The sequence below is a fragment of the Hemitrygon akajei genome, chromosome 8 (assembly GCF_048418815.1).
Source record: "Hemitrygon akajei chromosome 8, sHemAka1.3, whole genome shotgun sequence".
Classification (NCBI taxonomy): domain Eukaryota; kingdom Metazoa; phylum Chordata; class Chondrichthyes; order Myliobatiformes; family Dasyatidae; genus Hemitrygon; species Hemitrygon akajei.
This window is the reverse complement of record NC_133131.1, coordinates 67,610,075-67,627,740: the sequence shown is the minus strand read 5'-3', so window position 1 is coordinate 67,627,740 and position 17,666 is coordinate 67,610,075. Positions and strand designations below refer to the sequence as shown.

The window sequence follows — 17,666 nt, the reverse complement described above, 5'->3', positions numbered from 1 at the left end:
CTCAGTACCATGCTCAGTTTCCTGTGATAACTCTTGTACTGAGACATACACAGCTCAGTACCATGCTCAGTTTCCTGTGATAACTCTTGTACTGAAACATACACAGCTCAGTACCATGCTCAGTTTCCTGTGATAACTCTTGTAATGAGACATACACAGCTCAGTACCATGCCCAGTTTCCTGTGATAACTCTTGTAATGAGACATACACAGCTCAGTACCATGCTCAGTTTCCTGTGATAACTCTTGTACTGAGACATACACAGCTCAGTACCATGCTCAGTTTCCTGTGATAACTCTTGTACTGAGACATACACAGGTCAGTACCATGCACAGTTTCCTGTGATATCTCTGGCTCTGAGACATACGCAGCTCAGTACCATGCTCAGTTTCCTGTGATAACTCTTGTAATGAGACATACACAGCTCAGTACCATGCTCAGTTTCCTGTGATAACTCTTGTACTGAAACATACACAGCTCAGTACCATGCTCAGTTTCCTGTGATAACTCTTGTACTGAGACATACACAGCTCAGTACCATGCTCAGTTTCCTGTGATAACTCTTGTACTGAGACATACACAGCTCAGTACCATGCTCAGTTTCCTGTGATAACTCTTGTACTGAGACATACACAGCTCAGTACCATGCTCAGTTTCCTGTGATAACTCTTGTACTGAGACATACACAGCTCAGTACCATGCTCAGTTTCCTGTGATAACTCTTGTACTGAGACATACACAGCTCAGTACCATGCTCAGTTTCCTGTGATAACTCTTGTACTGAGACATACACAGCTCAGTACCATGCTCAGTTTCCTGTGATAACTCTTGTACTGCAACATACACAGCTCAGTACCATGCTCAGTTTCCTGTGATAACTCTTGTACTGAGACATACACAGCTCAGTACCATGCTCAGTTTCCTGTGATAACTCTTGTACTGAGACATACACAGCTCAGTACCATGCTCAGTTTCCGGTGATAACTCTTGTACTGAGACATACACTGTTCAGTACCATGCTCTGTCTCCTGTGATAACTCTTGTACTGAAACATACACAGCTCAGTACCATGCTCAGTTTCCTGTGATAACTCTTGTACTGAGACATACACAGCTCAGTACCATGCTCAGTTTCCTGTGATAACTCTTGTACTGAGACATACACAGCTCAGTACCATGCTCAGTTTCCTGTGATAACTCTTGTACTGAGACATACACAGCTCAGTACCATGCACAGTTTCCTGTGATATCTCTTGTACTGAGACATACACAGCTCAGTACCATGCACAGTTTCCTGTGATAACTCTTGTACTGAGACATACACAGCTCAGTACCATGCACAGTTTCCTGTGATAACTCTTGTACTGAGACATACACAGCTCAGTACCATGCACAGTTTCCTGTGATAACTCTTGTACTGAGACATACACAGCTCAGTACCATGCACAGTTTCCTGTGATAACTCTTGTACTGAGACATACACAGCTCAGTACCATGCACAGTTTCCTGTGATAACTCTTGTACTGAGACATACACAGCTCAGTACCATGCTCAGTTTCCTGTGATAACTCTTGTACTGAGACATACACAGCTCAGTACCATGCTCAGTTTCCTGTGATAACTCTTGTAATGAGACATACACAGCTCAGTACCATGCTCAGTTTCCTGTGATAACTCTTGTAATGAGACATACACAGCTCAGTACCATGCTCAGTTTCCTGTGATAACTCTTGTAATGAGACATACGCTGCTCAGTACCATGCTCAGTTTCCTGTGATAACTCTTGTACTGAAACATACACAGCTCAGTACCATGCCCAGTTTCCTGTGATAACTCTTGTACTGAAACATACACAGCTCAGTACCATGCTCAGTTTCCTGTGATAACTCTTGCACTGAGACATACACAGCTCAGTACCATGCTCAGTTTCCTGTGATAACTCTTGTACTGAGACATACACAGCTCAGTACCATGCTCGTTTCCTGTGATAACTCTTGCACTGAGACATACACAGCGCAGTACCATGCTCGTTTCCTGTGATAACTCTTGTACTGAAACTTACACAGATCAGTACCATGTTCGGTTTCCTGTGATAAATCTTGTACTGTAACATACACAGCTCAGTACCATGCTCAGTTTCCTGTGATAACTCTTGTAATGAGACATACACAGCTCAGTACCATGCTCAGTTTCCTGTGATAACTCTTGGACTGAGACATACACAGCTCAGTACCATGCTCAGTTTCCTGTGATAACTCTTGTAATGAGACATACACAGCTCAGTACCATGCTCAGTTTCCTGTGATAACTCTTGTAATGAGACATACACAGCTCAGTACCATGCACAGTTTCCTGTGATAACTCTTGTAATGAGACATACACAGCTCAGTACCATGCTCAGTTTCTTGTGATAACTCTTGTACTGAAACATACAAGCTCAGTACCATGCTCAGTTTCCTGTGATAACTCTTGTAATGAGACATACACAGCTCAGTACCATGCTCAGTTTCCTGTGATAACTCTTGTAATGAGACATACACAGCTCAGTACAATGCTCAGTTTCTTGTGATAACTCTTGTACTGAAACATACAAGCTCAGTACCATGCTCAGTTTCCTGTGATAACTCTTGTAATGAGACATACACAGCTCAGTACCATGCTCAGTTTCCTGTGATAACTCTTGTAATGAGACATACACAGCTCAGTACAATGCTCAGTTTCTTGTGATAACTCTTGTACTGTAACATACACAGCTCAGTACCATGCTCAGTTTCTTGTGATAACTCTTGTACTGAAACATACAAGCTCAGTACCATGCTCAGTTTCCTGTGATAACTCTTGTACTGAGATATACACAGCTCAGTACCATGCTCAGTTTCTTGTGATAACTCTTGTACTGAAACATACAAGCTCAGTACCATGCTCAGTTTCCTGTGATAACTCTTGTACTGAGACATACACAGCTCAGTACCATGCTCAGTTTTTTGTGATAACTCTTGTACTGAAACATACACAGCTTATTACCATGCTCAGTTTCCTGTGATATCTCTTGTACAGAGACATACATAGATCAGTATCATCCTCAGTTTCCTGTGATAACTCTTGTACTGAAACATACACAGCTCAGTACCATGCTCAGTTTCCTGTGATAACTCTTGTACTGAGACATACACAGCTCAGTACCATGCTCAGTTTCCTGTGATAACTCTTGTACTGAGACATACACAGCTCAGTACCATGCTCAGTTTCCTGTGATAACTCTTGTACAGAGACATACACAGCTCAGTACCATGCACAGTTTCCTGTGATATCTGTTGTACTGAGACATACACAGGTCAGTACCATGCTCAGTTTCCTGTGATAACTCTTGTACAGAGACATACACAGCTCAGTTCCATGCTCAGTTGCCTGTGATAACTCTTGTACAGAGACATACACAGCTCAGTACCATGCTCAGCTTACTGTGATAACTCTTGTACTGAGACATACACAGCTCAGTACCATGCGCAGTTTACTGTGATAACTCTTGTACTGAAACATACACAGCTCAGTACCATGCTCAGTTTCCTGTGATAACTCTTGTACTGAAAACTACACAGCACAGTACCATGCTCAGTTTTTTGTGATAACTCTTGTACTGAAACATACACAGCTCATTACCATGCTCAGTTTCCTGTGATAACTCTTGTACTGAGACATACACAGCTCAGTACCATGCTCAGTTTCCTGTGATAACTCTTGTACTGTAACATACACAGCTCAGTTCCATGCTCAGTTTCCTGTGATAACTCTTGTACCAAGACATACACAGCTCAGTACCATGCTCAGTTTCCTGTGATAACTCTTGTACTGAAACATACACAGCTCAGTACCATGCTCAGTTTCCTGTGATAACTCTTGTACTGTAACATACACAGCTCAGTTCCATGCTCAGTTTCCTGTGATAACTCTTGTACCAAGACATACACAGCTCAGTACCATGCTCAGTTTCCTGTGATAACTCTTGTACCGAGACATACACAGCTGAGTACCATGCTCAGTTTCCTGTGATAACTCTTGTACTGAGACATACACAGCTCTGTACCATGCTCAGTTTCCTGTGATAAGTCTTGTACTGCAACATACACAGCTCAGTACCATGCTCAGTTTCCTGTGATAACTCTTGTACTGAGACATACGCAGCTCAGTACCATGCTCAGTTTCCTGTGATAACTCTTGTACTGAGACATACGCTGCTCAGTACCATGCTCAGTTTCCTGTGATAACTCTTGTACTGAAACATACACAGCTCAGTTCCATGCTCAGTTTCCTGTGATAACTCTTGTACTGAGACATACGCAGCTCAGTACCATGCTCAGTTTTTTGTGGTAACTCCTGTACTGAAACATACACAGCTCAGTACCATGCTCAGTTTCCTGTGATAACTCTTGTACTGAGACATATACAGCTCAGTATCATGCTCAGTTTCCTGTGATAACTCTTGTACTGAGACATACACATCTCAGTACCATGCTCAGTTTTTTGTGGTAACTCTTGTACTGAAACATACACAGCTCAGTACCATGCTCAGTTTTTTGTGGCAACTCCTGTTCTGAAACATACACAGCTCAGTACCATGCTCAGTTTTTTGTGGTTACTCTTGTACTGAGATGTACACAGCTCAGTACCATGCTCAGTTTCCTGTGATAACTCCTGTACTGAAACATACACAGCTCAGTACCATGCTCAGTTTTTTGTGGTTACTCTTGTACTGAGATGTACACAGCTCAGTACCATGCTCAGTTTCCTGTGATAACTCCTGTACTGAAACATACACAGCTCAGTACCATGCTCAGTTTCCTGTGATAACTCCTGTACTGAAACATGCACAGCTCAGTACTATGCTCAGTTGCCTGTGATAACTCTTGTACTGAGACATACACAGCTCAGTACCATGCTCAGTTTCCTGTGATAACTCTTGTACTGAGACATACACAGCTCAGTACCATGCTCAGTTTCCTGTGATAACTCTTGTACTGAGACATACACAGCTCAGTACCATGCTCAGTTTCCTGTGATAACTCTTGTACAGAGACATACACAGCTCAGTTCCATGCTCAGTTGCCTGTGATAACTCTTGTACAGAGACATACACAGCTCAGTACCATGCTCAGCTTACTGTGATAACTCTTGTACTGAGACATACACAGCTCAGTACCATGCGCAGTTTACTGTGATAACTCTTGTACTGAAACATACACAGCTCAGTACCATGCTCAGTTTCCTGTGATAACTCTTGTACTGAAAACTACACAGCACAGTACCATGCTCAGTTTTTTGTGATAACTCTTGTACTGAAACATACACAGCTCAGTACCATGCTCAGTTTCCTGTGATAACTCTTGTACTGAGACATACACAGCTCAGTACCATGCTCAGTTTCCTGTGATAACTCTTGTACTGTAACATACACAGCTCAGTTCCATGCTCAGTTTCCTGTGATAACTCTTGTACCAAGACATACACAGCTCAGTACCATGCTCAGTTTCCTGTGATAACTCTTGTACTGAAACATACACAGCTCAGTACCATGCTCAGTTTCCTGTGATAACTCTTGTACTGAAACATACACAGCTCAGTACCATGCTCAGTTTCCTGTGATAACTCTTGTACTGTAACATACACAGCTCAGTTCCATGCTCAGTTTCCTGTGATAACTCTTGTACCAAGACATACACAGCTCAGTACCATGCTCAGTTTCCTGTGATAACTCTTGTACCGAGACATACACAGCTGAGTACCATGCTCAGTTTCCTGTGATAACTCTTGTACTGAGACATACACAGCTCTGTACCATGCTCAGTTTCCTGTGATAACTCTTGTACTGAGACATACGCAGCTCAGTACCATGCTCAGTTTCCTGTGATAACTCTTGTACTGAGACATACGCTGCTCAGTACCATGCTCAGTTTCCTGTGATAACTCTTGTACTGAAACATACACAGCTCAGTTCCATGCTCAGTTTCCTGTGATAACTCTTGTACTGAGACATACGCAGCTCAGTACCATGCTCAGTTTTTTGTGGTAACTCCTGTACTGAAACATACACAGCTCAGTACCATGCTCAGTGTCCTGTGATAACTCTTGTACTGAGACATATACAGCTCAGTATCATGCTCAGTTTCCTGTGATAACTCTTGTACTGAGACATACACATCTCAGTACCATGCTCAGTTTTTTGTGGTAACTCTTGTACTGAAACATACACAGCTCAGTACCATGCTCAGTTTTTTGTGGCAACTCCTGTTCTGAAACATACACAGCTCAGTACCATGCTCAGTTTTTTGTGGTTACTCTTGTACTGAGATGTACACAGCTCAGTACCATGCTCAGTTTCCTGTGATAACTCCTGTACTGAAACATACACAGCTCAGTACCATGCTCAGTTTTTTGTGGTTACTCTTGTACTGAGATGTACACAGCTCAGTACCATGCTCAGTTTCCTGTGATAACTCCTGTACTGAAACATACACAGCTCAGTACCATGCTCAGTTTCCTGTGATAACTCCTGTACTGAAACATGCACAGCTCAGTACTATGCTCAGTTGCCTGTGATAACTCTTGTACTGAGACATACACAGCTCAGTACCATGCTCAGTTTCCTGTGATAACTCTTGTACTGAGACATACACAGCTCAGTACCATGCTCAGTTTCCTGTGATAACTCTTGTACTGAGACATACACAGCTCAGTACCATGCTCAGTTTCCTGTGATAACTCTTGTACTGAGACATACACAGCTCAGTACCATGCTCAGTTTTTTTGTGATAACTCTTGTACTGAGACATACACAGCTCAGTACCATGCTCAGTTTCCTGTGATAACTCTTGTACTGAGACATACACAGCTCTGTACCATGCTCAGTTTTTTGATTCCTGACCGTCTGAGGTCTGCCTGCACAACCTGTCCGCTCACTGTTCTGGAACTCTGATTCCCTTCAGCCTGCAACTCTAGTTTGAACCTCACCATATAGTATTTACAAACCTTCCCGCTAGGATATTAGTCCCCTCCAGTTCAGGTACAAACTGTCCCTTGCGTACAGTCCCACCTTCCCTGGAAGAGAGCCCAATTATCCAAAAATCTGATGCCCTCCCCCTTACACCAACCCATTAGCGACATATTAACCTGTATAATCTTCCTATTTCTGGCCTCACTAGCACGTGTTATGGGTTTCAATCCTGAGATCACAACCCTTGGGGTTCTGCCCTTTAACTTAGCAGCTAGCTTCATGAAAACCCTATGCAGAACCTGAACTCGCTATGTACAACCTTGTCATTCGTCCTACCTATATTGTTTGTACCTACATGGGCCACAATCTCTGGCTGTTCACCCTCCCATTTAACAATGATGAGGACTTGAACCATGATGTCCCAGGCCCTGGCACCAGGCAGGTAATATACCATCCAGGATTCTCCTTCGCGCCCACAGAACCTCCTGTCCGTTCCTCTTACTGATGAATACATTATCACCATAATGTGCCTTTTCTCCCCCCTTCCCTTCTGAGCCGTACTCAGTGCCAGAGACCTAACCACTGTGACTTCCCTCTGTTAGGTCAATCCCACCCCCCACCACCCGACCTGTATCCAATGTGATATACCTTTTATTGAGGAGGATGGCCACAGGGGTTCTCCGCACTGTCTGCTTAAGCCCTTTCCCCTTCCTGACTGTTACCCAGTTTCCTGTGTCCTGCACCCTTGGGTGTAACTACCTCTCTATATGCCCTATCTATCACCCCCTCAGCCTCCTGAATGATCTGGATTTTATCCAGTTCCAGCTCCAACTCCTTAACCTGGTTTATTAGAAGCTGCAGCTGGATGTACTTCTGACAGTTGTAGCGGTCAGGGACACCGGAGGTCTCCCTGCCTTCCCACATCCTGCAAGAGGAGCATTCGGCTATCCTGCCTGGCAGCTCTACTGTCCTAGCTCAGCAGATATAAAGAAGGGAAGGAGAAAACAAACTTAACCTTGAGCTTTCCTTTTTTTGATTTCTCTGACTGAAGTCTCTCTTTGCAGTTGCTTCGAAGAGCTAAAGCCTCAAGATCACCACTCTGACTCTGTCCACTCAGACAATGGCCACTGCACTTGCCCCTTAAATTTGCTCCTGCTATTCAATCTCAAACTCGGATTGGATGTTGGTCTTGGCGATTGTAGGGATGACTTGCAGTGGACTGAAAATCTTGAGCATGTAGATATTAAGGAAAAGGATGTGCTGGAGGTTTTGGAAAGCATCAAGTTGGATAAGTCACCGGGAACGGATGAGATGTACCCCAGGCTACTGTGGGAAGCAAGGGACGAGATTGCTGAGCCTCTGGCAATGACCTTTGCATCATCAATGAGGACGGGAAAGGTTCCAGAGGATTGGAGGGTTGCGGATGTTGTTCCATTATTCAAGAAAGGGAGTAGAGATAGCCCAGGAAATTATAGACTAGTGAGTCTTACTTCAGTGGTTGGTAAGTTGATGTTGAAGATCTTGAGAGGCAGGATTTATGAATATTTGGAGACGCATAATATGATTATGAATAGTCATCATGGCTTTATCAAAGGCAGGTCATCCGTTATGAACCTGATTGAATTTTTTGAGGATGTAATTAAACACATTGATGAAGACAGAATTGTAGATGTAGTGTATATGGATTTCAGCAAGGCATTTGATAAGGTACCCCATGCAAGGCTTATTGAGAAAGTAAGGAGGCATGTGATCCAACAGGACATTGCTTTGTGGATCCAGAACTGGCTTGCCCACAGAAGGCAAAGAGTGGTTGTAGATGGGTCATATTCTGCATGGAGATTGGTGACCAGTGGTGTGCCTCAGGGATCTGTTCTGGGACCCCCTTCTCTTCGTGATTTTTATGAATGACCTGGATGAGGAAGTGGAGTGATGGGTTAGTAAGTTTGCTGATGACACAAAGGTTGGAGGTGTTGTGGATAGTGTGGTGGGCTGTCAGAGGTTACAGAGGGACATTGATAGGATGCAAAACCTGGCTGAGAATTGCCAGATGGAGTTCAGCCCAGATAAGTGTAAGGTGATTCATTTTAGTAGGTCAAATATGATGGCAGAATATAGTATTAATGGTAAGACTGTTGGTATTGTGGAGGATCAGAGGGATCTTGGGGTCTGAGTCCATAGGACACTCAAAGCTGCTACACAGGTTGACTCTATGGTTATGCAGGCATATGGAGCATTGGCCTTCATCAATCGTGGGATTGAGTTTAAGAGCCGAGAGGTAATGTTGCAGTTATATAGGACCCTGGTCAGACCCCACTTGGAGTACTGTGCTCAGTTCTAGTTGCCTCACTACAGGAAGGACGTGGAAACCATAGAAAGGGTGCAGAGGAGATTTACAAGGATGTTGCCTGGATTGGGGAGCATGCCTTATGAGAATAGGTTGAGTGAACACGGCCTTTTCTCCTTGGAGTGACGGAGGATGAGAGGTGACCTGATAGAGGTGTATAAGATGATGAGAGGCATTGATTGTTGGCTAGTCAGAGGCTTTTTCCCAGGGCTGAAATGGCTAACACGAGAGGGCATAGCTTGGAAGTAGATACAGAGGAGATGTCCGGGGTAAGTTTTTTACGCAGAGAGTGGTCAGTGCATGGAATGGGCTGCTGGCAGTGATGGTGGAGGCGGATACGATAGGGTCTTTTAAGAGATTCCTGGATAGTTACACAGAGCTTAAAAAAATAGAGGGCTATGGGTAAGCCTAGGTAGTTCTAGAGTAAGGAAATGTTCATCACAGCTTTGTGGCTGAAGGGCCTGTACTGTGTTGTAGGTTTTCTATGCTTCAAAGCTCAAATACGCTGCTGTGACCCTCCGTTGCCTTTTTCTACTCGAGCAGTGGATGTGAGTGAAATCCCCTCTTCTCACATTTTGATGTCCGGATTGGTTGCTTGTCAAATTCTGTTATAGAGTCATAGAATTATAGAACACTACAGCATAGAGGCAGGCCCATCAGCCCATCTAGTCTATGCTGAACCATTAATCTGCTTAGTTGTATCGACTTGCACCCAGACCTCTGTTGCCTGGATTGGGGAGCATGCCTTATGAGAATAGGTTGAGTGAACACAGCCTTTTCTACTTGGAGTGATGGAAGATGAGAGATACCATCCATGTACCTATCCAAATTTCTCTTAAATGTTGAAATCCACCCTACATCCACCATTTGTGCTGGCAGCTCATTCCGGACTTTCGCCATCCTCTGTGAAGCAGTTTCCCTCATGTTCCCTTTAAACATTTCACCTTTCACCCTTAACCCATGACCTCTAGTTCAAGTCTCATGCAACCTCAGTGGAAAATGTCTGCTTGCATATATCCTATCTATACTCCTCACAATTTTGTATACCTCTATCAAATCTCTCTTCATTCTGTTACACACTAAGGAATAAAGTCCTAACCTATTCAACCTTTCCCTAGAACTCAGGTCTTCCAGTCTTGTCAACATCCTTGTAAATTTTCTCTGCACTATTTCAATATTATTTATATCTTTCCTATAGGTAGGTGGTCAAACCTGCACACAATACTCCAAATTAAGCCTCGCTAGTGTCTTATACGACATCCCAACTCCTGTACTTAATAAATTGATATATCTACGCCAATGTGCCAAAATCTTTCTTTACGACCCCTTCTACCTGTGACACCACTTTCAATGAATTATGGACCTGTATTCTCAGATCCCTTTGTCCTACTGCTCTTCTGTGTAAGATTTACCCTGGTCAGACCTCCCAAAGTGCAACACCTCAACACTCGTCTACATTAAATTTTATCTGCCATTTTTCATCCCTTTTTTTCTAACTCATCCAGGTCCTACTGCGAGCTTTGATAACCTTCCTTGCTGTCCACCACACCTCCAACCTTGGTGTCATCCACAACTTTGCTGATCCAGTTTACCACATTGTTGGATAGGTATATGGACAGGAAAGGAGTGGAGGGTTATGGGCTGAGTGCGGGTAGGTGGGACTAGGTGAGATTAAGAGTTCAGCACGGACTAGGAGGGCCAGAATGGCCTGTTTCCATGCTGTGATTGTTATATGGTTATATGGTTGTGCAGGTATGTGACCTCACTGCTGCTAAACTTCACATCTGTAGATTCTATGTCTGTCTCCCAAGTAAATGTAGCTGCAATAAATCCATTTAAGATCTCCAGCATCTCTTTTGATTACAACTCTGGTCCTCCAGAGGAACTATTTTGTTGCTTGCTATCATTTTGCTCTTAATATATCTGTAGAAGCCCATAGTATTCTCCTTCACCTTGTCTGCTAGAGCAAGCTGACATCTTCTTTTAGCCCTCCTGGTGGACCCTATACAGATTACAGAGGAGGAGGTACTTGCTGTGTGGAAGCAAATTAGGGAGGATAAATCATCAGGGCCTAGCAAGGTGTTCTTTTGGACACTGTGGGAGACTACTATAGAAATTGCAGGGGCCCTGCTGGAGATATTTAAAATATCCTTATCATGCAGAATATGACCCATCTACAACCACTCTTTGCCTTCTGTGTGCAGGCTAGTTCTGGATCCACAAAGCAATGTCCCCTTGGACCCCATGCCTCCTTATTTTTGCAATAAGCCTTGCATGGGGTACCTTATCAAATGCCTTGCTGAAATCCATATACACTACATCTACGGCTCTGCCTTCATCAATGTGTTTTGTCACATCCTCAAAAAATTCAATCAGGCTCGTAAGGCCTGACCTGCCTTTGACAAAGCCATGCTGACTATTCCTAATCATATAATGCCTCTCCAAATGTTCATAAATCCTGCCTCTTCTCCATCAACTTACCAACTACTGAAGTAAGACTCGCAGGTCTATAATTTCCTGGGCTATCTCTACTCCCTTTCTTGAATAAGGGAAAACATTTGCAACCCTTCAATCCTCTGGAACTTCTCCCGTCCCCACTGATGATGTAAAGATCATTGCCAGAGGCTCAGCAATCTCTTGCCTCACTTCCCACACTAGCCTGGGGTACATCCCGTCCGGTCCCAGTGACTTTCCAACTTGATACTTTTCCTCTTCCTTAATATCTACATGCTCAAGCTTTTCAGTCTGCTGCAAGTCATCCCTACAATCGCCAAGATCATTTTCCGTAGTGAATATTGAAGAAAAGTATTCATTAATTACCTCTGCTATCTCCTTCTGTTCCATATACACTTTTCCACTGTCACACTTGATTGGTCCTATTCTCTCATGTTTTGTCCTCTTACTCTTCATATACTTGTAGAATGCCTTGGGGTTTTCCTTAATCTTGTCCACCAAGGCCTTCTGGCTCTCCTAATTTCATTCTTAAGCTCCTTCCTGTCGGTCTTATAAACTTCTCGATCTCTATCATTACCTAGTTTTTTGAATCTTTTGTAAGCTCTTCTTTTCTTCTTGACTAGATTTACAACAGCCTTTGTACACCATGGTTCCTGTACCCTACCATCCTTTCCCTGTCTCATTGGAACGTACCTATGCTGAACTCCATGCAAATATCCCCTGAATATTTGCCACATTTCTTCCATACATTTCCCTGAGAACATCTGTTCCCAATATATGCTTCCAAGTTCCTGTCTGATAGCCTCATATTTCCCTTTACTCCAATTAAATGCTTTCATAACTTGTCTGTTCCTATCCCTCTCCAATGCTATGATAAAGGAGATAGAATTGTGATCACTATCTCCAAAACGCTCTCCCACTGAGAGATCTGACACCTGCCCAGGTTCATTTCCCAATACCAGATCAAGTACAGTCTCTCCTCTTGTAGGCTTATCCACATATTGTGTCAAGAAACCTTCCTGAACACACCTAACAAACTCCACCCCATCTAAACCCCTCACTCTAGAGAGATGCCAATCAATATTAGGGAAATTAAAATCCCCCATCACGACAACCCTGTTATTGCTGCACCATTCCAGAATCTGTCTCCTTATCTGCTCCTCAATGTCCCTGTTACTATTGGCTGGTCTATAAAAAACACCCAGTAGAGTTATTGACCCCTTCCTGTTTCTAACTTCCACCCACAGAGACTCTGTAGACAACCCCTCCATGACTTCCTCCTTTTCTGCAGCTGTGACACTATCTCTGATCAACAGTGCCACCACCCCCCACAACCTCTTCTGCCTCCCTCCCTGTCTTTTCTGAAACATCTAAAACCCGGCACTTGAAGTAACCATTCCTGCCCCTGAGCCATCTAAGTCTCTGTAATGGCCAGAACTTCATAGCTCCAAGTGCTGATCTACGCTCTAAGCTCATCTGCTTTGGTTAAAATGATTCAGGGGAACACAACGGGGAACCTCTTCACTCAGAGGGCAGTGAGAGTGTGGATCGAGCTGCCAGCTCACGTGGTGGATGCAGGGTCAATTTCAGCATTGAAGAAGAATTTGGATAGGTGCCTGGATGGGTGGTGTTTAGAAGGCTATGGTCCAGGTGTAGGGCGATGAGAGTAGGCAGATTAATGGTTCAGCATGGATTAGATGGGCTAAAGGGCCTGTAGTGCTCTTTGACTTAAATTACAACAATCTAATCGATGTTTCAACTGGGCAGGCTGGTGAGTCAGAGGGAGCTGAATCTGTGAGGGAACCTTTTGTGTGGGTCTCAGTTTGTCATCCTGTCTGGAAGTTTTGTTGACTCCATGGTCATAGTTAGACTGTAGGGCAATGACTTCTCTGCACTACTCCAGGAAAAGCAGCGCAGTTAGTGTGCATCCTCCTGGACAGGGCCTCATATATCTTGAGCTGGAGTCAAAAAATGCCATGGCACAATTGTTAAAGAGGGGCAGGAAGTTCTCTCTGTTGCAGTGTCACCCTAATTAATGGTACAAAAACAGAGCATCAGGTCAATGTTTGTGAGAAGCTATAGTGTGTAAAATAGGTGTCACATTTCCACTGCTACAACAGGGTCTATGCCCCAAGATCGTTCAGTTGGTTGTAAAGAACTTCAGGTGACCTGAAGTCATGTGGTCTAATTCTTTCCTTTCTGTCTTTCCTAGTACTCTCTTGGAGAAACTTTCTGCTCATCCATCCATTTGGTAACCGTGGTGATGATAGAAGGTGTGCTGCTGGACAGATCTGGCTGAGGTCTGTGAATAGATGGAAATTGACACTGTGTTTACATGATCCTTGGAGGAGCCATTGCAGGTAATTCCACAGCAATGAGTAAGGAGTTGAATGTGGGCCAGAGTGAATGAATTACCAACTAGCTGAAGGGCAGTGGAAAGGTTTTGGAGGATGGTGAGTGTGGCTGCAGTCAGGATGTGAAGGATGAGGGTCAATGTCTCCAGTAATGTAAGAATGTTTGTGGTTATGGTTAAGCCAAGGCCAGATGAGAGAAAGGTGAGACAGTATGCTGCTGGGAGGGGCTATATAGAATGGAGGGGCCATATAAAACTGCAAATGAAGATTTTGAACTGGTTCATAGAAGCCCCTAACCTAAAAAGGGCACTAGGCACACTTCTATAGGGTAATGTAATGGGGTGGCAGATGACACATATTGTTCTTAATGATTTACAAACACCCTCACTGAATTGTTGTGTTCACTTTAAGAGTCGGTGTCTGATGTAATGACGTCAGTGTAAGGTGACTGCTTTTGGTTTGTTTGTGATGGAAGTAAAAGGCTGTGGCTTTTGTTCAGCACATAAAACTACGCTCGCATGTTTTATTCACAAAATCCTACATCAGTGATCCTGACGCTCTTGAATGATTCTAATCACTCGATGATATATTGACCAACGCAGTCGCTCTGAAGCTGCTGAGTTTTGAGGGCAGCATGTTATCGCATGGTTTGCCCAGCTCGCACTGCAAGAAATCACTGTGGACAATACCAAACTTTCCTGCAACGTCATACTGCCAAGTAGCAGTGTGGTGGGACTACTAGAAGACATGACTGTACGTGATAAAAATGTCACTTTGAAAACTCACCAATTACAGACTCCTGGACTGTCTCGGTCTAATTGCATGAAACATTTGCTCCCCTTGCTCGGCCTGGGTGACTCTTAGCCTTTAGAACTAATGGACCATATGTTATCTCTTCTGGGCAATCACCATCCTCGTTTTCTTCTTAGAGCAGGGGAAAATCTGCAGATGCTGTAAATCCAAGGTAACACACACAGAAGCTGGAGGGACTCTGCAGGCCAGGCGGCATCTTTGCAAAGGATTAAACAGTCAACATTTCGGGCAGAGATCCCTTCTTCAGGACTCGGCTCAAAATGTCGTTGTTTATCCTGTCCATAGATGCTGCCTGGCCTGCTGAGTTCCTCCAGCTTTTTGTGTGTGTGTTGCCTTTATTTTTAAAGAAATCTTTATGCAACAAATGCTTAATCAAGTTTACAGAGCCATAGGGGGCTTGCTAAACTCAGCCGGGCAGAGTTGTATCGTTCGTCCTCCTCTCCTTGTCTCAATAAACCCAGTCAGCAGACTCACACTTGCGGCCCTGAACCAGACAGTGCCGGGTCTAAGTATGGGGTCAAGCACCACATTTCCACAACTGGCTCACCGGTCTGCGCCCGCCTGCGTAGACTAGGCTCAGAGAAGCTGGCCAGCATCTGGGCAGAGTTTGCTAACATGGGAGTACAAGTCAAATAGCCCTGGACTTCACCCCTCCACATGGCCCTAAGCCCAATGGTGGTTGCCACCCAGTCCCACGTATTCAAGACATTTTGGCACGTTTAGCCAGAAAGGTATGTTTTTCTAAAGTGGACAGTCGGGGGTAACATCGGGTGCCTGTGTGCACTGAAGACACCCCCAAAACCATTGTTATAACCCTGTTTGGCCTATTTGAGTTGCTGTGTAGACTGTTTGGGCTGCAGCACAGACTTTCCAGTGATTAATGGACTCTGTGTTAAAAGATTTAGATTTGCTTTTTGTTTACCTGGACAACATTCTTGTCAGCAGCACATCCAGAACCGAACACGTATCCCATCTCCACACACCTTTCGAGCACTTAAGCCAGCACGCGCTGATTATTAACCCCTCCAAGTGTCAGTTCAGGTCATTTACTATTGACTTGGCCACCACATTGCCACAGAAGGTGCGACAACCCTGCCGTCAAAAGTCGTTGTTGTTATGGACTTTCCCCAGTGCATGAGGTTTTAGGTATGGTGAATTTCTGTCACTGCTTCCTTCCGCGAGCTGCTGAACTTGTGCTCTCCTTGTATAAAGGCCTTAAAGGCAGTGCCCCAAATTCCACGTTTGAGTGGTCAGCAGGCACGAGCAGAGCATTTGATGATACCAAAACGCCCTTTTGTGTGCAATCCTACTTTTGCACCTATTCTCTAACGCACTATTGCCATCACTACTGCCATCACCTGTTCTCTAATGCACTATTGCCATCACTACTGCCATCACCTGTTCTCTAATGCACTATTGCCATCACTACTGCCATCACCTGTTCTCTAATGCACTATTGCCATCACTACTGCCATCACCTATTCTCTAATGCACTATTGCCATCACTACTGCCATCACCTGTTCTCTAACACACTATTGCCATCACTACTGCCATCACCTGTTCTCTAATGCACTATTGCCATCACTACTGCCATCACCTATTCTCTAATGCACTATTGCCATCACTACTGCCATCACCTGTTCTCTAATGCACTATTGCCATCACTACTGCCATCACCTATTCTCTAACGCACTATTGCCATCACTACTGCCATCACCTATTCTCTAACGCACTATTGCCATCACTACTGCCATCACCTGTTCTCTAATGCACTATTGCCATCACTACTGCCATCACCTGTTCTCTAACGCACTATTGCCATCACTACTGCCATCACCTATTCTCTAACACACTATTGCCATCACTACTGCCATCACCTGTTCTCTAATGCACTATTGTCATCACTACTGCCATCACCTATTCTCTAATGCACTATTGCCATCACTACTGCCATCACCTGTTCTCTAACGCACTATTGCCATCACTACTGCCATCACCTATTCTCTAACACACTATTGCCATCACTACTGCCATCACCTGTTCTCTAATGCACTATTGTCATCACTACTGCCATCACCTATTCTCTAATGCACTATTGTCATCACTACTGCCATCACCTATTCTCTAATGCACTATTGCCATCACTACTGCCATCACCTGTTCTCTAACGCACTATTGCCATCACTACTGCCATCACCTATTCTCTAACACACTATTGCCATCACTACTGCCATCACCTGTTCTCTAATGCACTATTGTCATCACTACTGCCATCACCTATTCTCTAATGCACTATTGCCATCACTACTGCCATCACCTATTCTCTAACACACTATTGCCATCACTACTGCCATCACCTGTTCTCTAATGCACTATTGTCATCACTACTGCCATCACCTATTCTCTAATGCACTATTGCCATCACTACTGCCATCACCTATTCTCTAATGCACTATTGCCATCACTACTGCCATCACCTATTCTCTAACGCACTATTGCCATCACTACTGCCATCACCTATTCTCTAACGCACTATTGCCATCACTACTGCCATCACCTGTTCTCTAACACACTATTGCCATCACCTGTTCTCTAACGCACTATTGCCATCACTACTGCCATCACCTATTCTCTAACACACTATTGCCATCACTACTGCCATCACCTGTTCTCTAATGCACTATTGTCATCACTACTGCCATCACCTATTCTC

The 17,666-nt window shown here is 44.1% G+C and overlaps 1 long non-coding RNA gene across 2 annotated transcripts in view; it reads left to right on the top strand.

Moving 5' to 3' along the window:
• Positions 1-17,666, top strand: part of LOC140731421 (uncharacterized) — a 137,709-nt gene that overhangs the window by 75,068 nt on the left and 44,975 nt on the right. For both annotated transcript variants that reach the window (XR_012099815.1, XR_012099816.1), the window contains exon 2: positions 13,998-14,145. This is a non-coding gene — a long non-coding RNA (uncharacterized lncRNA). The remainder of the gene's footprint in view (positions 1-13,997; positions 14,146-17,666) is intronic.